This window comes from Nycticebus coucang, chromosome 1 (genome assembly GCF_027406575.1).
Source record: "Nycticebus coucang isolate mNycCou1 chromosome 1, mNycCou1.pri, whole genome shotgun sequence".
NCBI lineage: Eukaryota > Metazoa > Chordata > Mammalia > Primates > Lorisidae > Nycticebus > Nycticebus coucang.
This window is the reverse complement of record NC_069780.1, coordinates 103,951,075-103,957,540: the sequence shown is the minus strand read 5'-3', so window position 1 is coordinate 103,957,540 and position 6,466 is coordinate 103,951,075. Positions and strand designations below refer to the sequence as shown.

Here is a 6,466-nt window from a genome sequence, read left to right as displayed (position 1 = left end):
ATATCCATGCCTAACAGTATACAGGAATGCTGCCAACAGAGCCCTAAGGAGCACAGTGATCGTGAGCTGGAGGGTAGGGTGAGAATCCTTGAAGGGCAAAGGGGACAACCAGTCAAAAGACCACAAAGTACTCAACAGGAGTTAGTCATAAGTCTTCTGTCAGAGTTAATCTGTGTAAGATTTGTAAAGACTAATGTGCAAAATAAGTTTAATGAGAAATGAAACACAAACAAAAATAAATAAAGGCAGCTAGTAAGTACAGAAAGGAGAGGAGAGGAGAGGAATTACACTTTTAATTAGTTCTTCCATCAGAATTTTTCTCCTACTCCAAATGTCCTGGATATTTAAAATACTGGAGGATATTCAGAGATTCAAGTAAAGAGTGACTTATATCCATTCACAAGTCATCAGTAATAACACTGGCTCAGAGCCTGGTAAAGAATCTCCTCTTTACAAGAGCTTAAAAGAGGACTCCTTTTGGGCAGTGCAAGTACACTTCACCTCTGCAGAGAGGTGGGTGTTATGCTTGAGCTTCAGTGGTTTGGTTTAATACTGGATTTCAAGAAGCAGCCACCTTCAATTTAAATAACACAAAAATAATATCAACTGAACACTGCTTTACCACAGACACACAGACACACATAAAATCAGGAGAAACCTCGTACCAAAACATTCAACTCAGCAATGGGCATCTCCAAAAGGTGACAAGTTTTTAAATAAAAGTCTTGTAAAAAGTAAAATTCAAAATCTATGAAGCACAAAACAGCAGAAGAAAATGAGATGCTGCTCTTGACAGGACCCTGGATAGGGACCTTCACTGCTCATGGGATGGGACAAATGGATTGTATGAGAAATTTGGGAGATGCTGGAACCGATGGTGGCTTCGCATGTTCCTGTCAACCCACTGTGTGAGACTATATCTTTTCAGAGGTTTCTGTTGGTGAGCGTACTTTCTCATGGTGCAGTCTGAAGGATGCTGCCCTTTTGGGTTTTGCATGAACCCAACTTGATGATGAACTTCCATCAAGGTATATAGCTCCTTCCAGGGACCTTGGTTAGAGTCCTTTGGGTCTTCTATATGTTTTGCAATGACACTCCTGAGATAAATTTGCTTCTGCTGTTCTAGATTTGATTGTGAAAATGTTGGAACATTAGTCCTGGTTTTGGTCTGTAGAATAGAAATGAGTTTGGCTAGTCTTTTCTCATTGCCTTTCATTTTCCCAGAATCCTTGTCAAGAACATATTTGTTTGATGAAATGGAAACTTCGTTTCACCACTTGGTTCATGTGATCCACCTTTTCTCCAGGATGAGGCAACATTAGGAGTTTCTGAACTGTCTGAGATCTGGGAGAATGCAGGTGTAGGTTTCTTGCTGTTAGGCATAGCTTTATCAGAGACAGATTGTTAAAAAGTATTGTTTGAAGTAGAAGAGAGTGAAGGCCTTTCCCAAGCAGAGTTACTGGGCCTGATCCCTTCAGATTCAGGGCAAAGTTTGCTCTCATTTGAGCTAAGACCAACTTCTCTCAGTTACCCCCAAGGGAGGAGGATTTTTCAGTATCTTTGGACAAATCAGTTTGGTCCTTATCAAGGACAGAATCACAAACTGTTGGATTAAATGGTGCAGCAGTTACTTTTACTTTTCTAAGATTCTTTTCTATAGCAGAGCATCTATTTAATGGTTTAGTGGGAGTTGATCCATGGCCAACTGAGGTACTTAGTGGAGGTGGTTTAAAGCCAGAGGTCTCAGCTACTGGTCCCAAGCTATACAATACATTTTTCTTTGGGGAAGTATCAAGTAGAATTTGAATCCTTCTTTCTCTCTTTTCATCATGTCTGCTCTCATCCTTACACAAACCTCCTTCTCAGGAAGAATCATCTTCTGAAGGCTCATCAGTCTTCAAGAGCTCCTCAATCTCCTCCTCTGTGTAACTATAATGGCCATCAACTTCTTCTCCATCAAACAGCTCCAACAAGGAGTCATCCAATACGTCCTCATCCAAAGAACCCCAGGAAAATAGGGCATTGTCTTTAGGTAAGAGGGAAGTAGCAGAAGACCCACCAGAGGGCACTAGTGAGCACATTCTCTGCCTTTACCATGAAACCAAGTTGAAAAAGGTTTCAGCTCCTGCTGAAAGTCTCCTTTCAGGAGACTTGTCAAAATGATTGACTCTCACAGTCCTCTAGAAGCCGGGCCAATGCCTGGGTGAATGACTGCCTAATTTTTTCTTCCTAAGAGAGTCTCATTCTGTGCACTAGATAGAGTGCTATGGCGTCATAGCTCATTGCAACCTTAAACTCCTGGGCTCAAGCAATTCTCATGCCCTGGCCTTCCAAGTACCTGGGACTATAGGCACCTGCCACCGTGGCCACCTACCAGTTTTTCTACTTCTGGTAGAGATGGAGTCTCACTCTTGCTCAGGCTGATCTCTAACTCTAGAGCTAAGGGATACTTTCACCTCAGCCTCCCAGATTTCTGGGATTGCAGGTGTGAACAACCTCACCTGGCCTCATGGAGCATTTTAAATATGACTTTTCTCAAAATGTAGCATTTGGATGTGTATCTATCTGACTTATTGAAACACACATTTCACTACTCAGTCAAACCACACTCCCTCTCCATGTTTCTTTCCCCATTACACTGACATTTCACTCCTGGAAAAGGCTTAGCGTTTGTTACAAAACTATTAGGGACTAATGTTTATTCCTAATAAATCCTTTGTAGAGACTCAAGTGATTATCTTGCAGCTAACCACAGAAAACAGCAATTCACATGCCTTTCGAAATGAAAGTTGAAAATACCTTTACAAAGAGCATGCAAATAACTGGAAGTATTTTACCTGGAGAGGTAAAATAGTGCAGTTTCTTTCAGCTTACTCAGTAAAAAAGGTCAATTTATGGTTTACAGTTTCAGTGCTTTCTCATTGGTTAACATCAATATTTGGTATTAAAAAATATTGTGTTAACTAAAGATTATTCACCTCTGATATAAGTTTGCCACCTGCAAGAGTTGCATGAGTTCACATTTCTACAGAGTACACATAGTTAATCCTTGAGGTTGTATATATTTCAACATAATATAATAACATAATAAGACATTTTCCCTACTTTCCTTCAACAGATTACACAACGATGAACATGTTTGTTTATAACTCAAAAAGACCTGGGGAAATGACATTAAAAAACAGTCAATTAGAGAAAACCACGCTACTCAGTTAATTAGTCCTTTACAGTCATTCTTTAAATAAGGCCTACTGCATTAAGAAAATTTAATGGATCCAAGCTTATGCTTATGAGTACTTAATGAAAGTTCTCCTAAATTCCATTCTGATCTGACATCTAGATGATAAAACATTATTATACAGCCATTCAATTAGATCAGATAAAATGAAACGCTCCTGGTCAGATTGCTTCCCCCAGGAGCTACTGTTATGGATGTAGGGTGAAAATGCAATGTTCCAATGGGGAATATTGTAGGTGTGGGCTTACTAGCATAAATGTCTGAAGGAAAGATATCAATGGATGTCAGACATTCTCAGCGATAAGCACAGCTAACTGCTCAAAGTGAGATTTTATTTCTTTGGATGACACCACAAGCAAGCAGTCCAGGCCCATTGCTATTAAATTTACGCCCAGGTTGGTTAATTTTTCCTTATCCTCTTTCCAATGCTATTATTTTTTTCTTTTGAGACAGTCTCACTCCTTTGCCCCAGGCTAGAGTGCCATGGTGTCAACATACCTCACAGCAACCTTGAACCACTGGGCTCAAGCAATCCTCCTGCCTGAGCTTCCCAAGTAGCTGGCACCCACCACCACACCCAGCTAGTTTATTCTATTTTAGTAGAGACATGGTCTCGCTCTTGCTCAGGCTGTTCTGGAACTCCTGAGCACATGCAATCCACCCACCTCAGCCACCCAGAGTGCTGGAATTACAGGCATGATCCACCTCACCAGCCTCCAAATGCAGTTTTTATACTTCTCTGCTAACAACAGTCCCAAGACTCTTTTCTCCGTGTTAGGGAACAAATTTGTGTGATGATAATAAATGACTTTAGCTATTTGACACAGTCACCAGTGGTCATGGATGGCTGGATCCTACAGGGAAATTTTCATATTGGGGAGGATATTTTTTCTGTGCATTAAAGTGCTGGAAGCGTTTCCCAATAAGGCTGAAGGGTGGGCAGAAACACTGAATTTGAGGTGACCTCAGCATATACACATAAGGTGCTGCTAGGATGGGTATGCGGACATTTGTCTTGTTTATTCACTGGAAGACAATTCAGAGATAAAATTGTACGATACAGTAGCAACAGACCAGAATGGAGTGAGGACGCTAATCGTCCATGGACTGATGGTTCTTGTTGCTAAGCAACTGACTCTAGAACTTAAGAAACTGACAAACGGGGAAGAGATCTACCCTTCTCTTTGCCGGGAGAAGCTTCAAATAAAAGCCTTTCTTCATGATAATGGGTAGTGAAAAGGATGGTGATCCCTCTAATTAATTCTTTGCCTGGTAAGTCCCTCAGGCACTTGGCTGGAAAGGAGGGAGGTGCTCTGTGTGTCTGTATGCTCATGAACATGCCTCTGAATTCTCTGTTGCCCAGGGTTCAGCTTTTGTTTGAAACACAAGCCCCTTAGTAGTTCCTTGTATTTTATATTCATTCAATGTCCAGTAAAGGTTTAAAAATGTCCTGCTTCAGAAATTATAATACTGAGTAGGCTATGCATCAAAACAAGCAAAAGTACTTAATTTATGGTTTTGGTTTTGTTTGTTTGTTTTGTCTTGTTTTCTCAGATTAATTAGGTTACAATGTTTGCATTTGTTAGGTAAAGCCACTGTGGTAGTCGTGTTCTGCACCCGGGAGGTGTGTCATGTACCCTTTCATTGTGGCTGATTGGTAGGAGCTTACCCCTCCCCCTGCCATCCCCTCCTTACCCTTCTACTTCCTCTTCCCTCCCTGCAACTTGAATTGAATTAAGTTTTTCTCTTATGAGGACTGTCAGGACCGCAGAAATGATCACGGGAGACACAGATTGACAGTAAACACTGCAAGAGGTGAGGCTAACCATAAGTGCAGGATAGCCCCGAGCACTTCTCACAGAGTTCTTTTATTGAGAAGATACATAATGGGTGGAACTATAGATGCCCACGACCATGGCCAACTATCACTACCATCCAGACACTGTGTTTTATTTTACTTGCTTAGCTGCAATTCTGATGGGTCAACCTTGTTAGTTACAGATTCTTCATGATTAGTGCAGTTTGGGGAGCTCTGTAGGCCGAGGGACCACAACAGCTGTGATTCCACTCCTGTTGCCTCTAATTGGGAACAATGATCCCTTCGCAGTGACTTCATCATCTCATTATGACCAAAACCATGATGGACATGAGGGTCTCACTTCTGTTGCACTGGCTTGGGGTATTCCTGTGCTGTTCTAGACTCCCCCAGGCTGAGCACTTCCAATACCACAGCCCCCCAGATGTGGTGATTCTTTGAAGATAACTGAGAGAGGCATAAAAGCTGAAGACTGGATCACTTACAGCATACACTTTGGGGGCCAGAGACACATTGTCCATCTGAAGATAAAGAAGCTTTTGATGTCCAAACACCTTCCAGTGTTCACCTACATAGACCAGGGTGCTCTCCTTGAGGACCAATCTTTTGTCTGGAATGATTGCTACTACCATGGTTAAGTAGAGGGAACCCGGAATCTGTGGTCTCTCTCAGCACCTGCTTTGGGGGCTTTCAGGGAATATTACAGATAAATGAAATAGCTTCTGAAATCAAGCTGATAGCATTTCCACCACCAGTGAACATCTGGAGTAGAACTGGACAGTGAGGAGGAGAGACAGTCCACATCCAGGAGAGGTAGCTTTCTTCAGGATGAAACAGCATGTATGTGCCTTGGAACCACAAGAGTTGGACAATTTCACTTTCAGGCAAAGTTCTTACGAGGACTGGTAGATCCACTTGTGGTTTGTTGGCTTGGCGGTGGTGATGGATGACACCTTCTACTTCCACTTCAAAAGCAACATTTCAAAGCTGCAGGAGGGAATATATATAATTGTGAACGTGGTGGATTCCATTTATAATTCCATAGGGGTGAACATTCTCTTGCTGGGTATCAATTGAGATCTAGATAGAAAGGAACTAGTTTGCCATAGATGATGTGTGAAAATCTCTGGTAGTGTTCTGTCAATGAAAGGATAAAAACCTCTTTCCTCGGCACCCACACGACACTGCACAACTTTACACAAATAGCACCTTGGGAGGATTGGCTGGGCTGGGCTATCTGAAAGGCATCTGCACAACCACATTTAACTGTGGAATGACCATTCGCATACACAGGTCCTCCACCAACTTTGCAATCAGTGCAGCACATGAGCTAGGCTACCTTTTAGGCATGTTTCATGACACTGATCTGTGCATGTGTGGGAAAAAATCATGTGTCATGAGCGTGGATGAGA

General features: G+C 42.0%; 1 pseudogene; it reads right to left on the bottom strand.

Moving 5' to 3' along the window:
- Window positions 1-814: 814 nt before the first annotated feature.
- Window positions 815-2,081, bottom strand: LOC128590839 (S100P-binding protein-like; annotated as a pseudogene).
- Window positions 2,082-6,466: the final 4,385 nt, after the last annotated feature.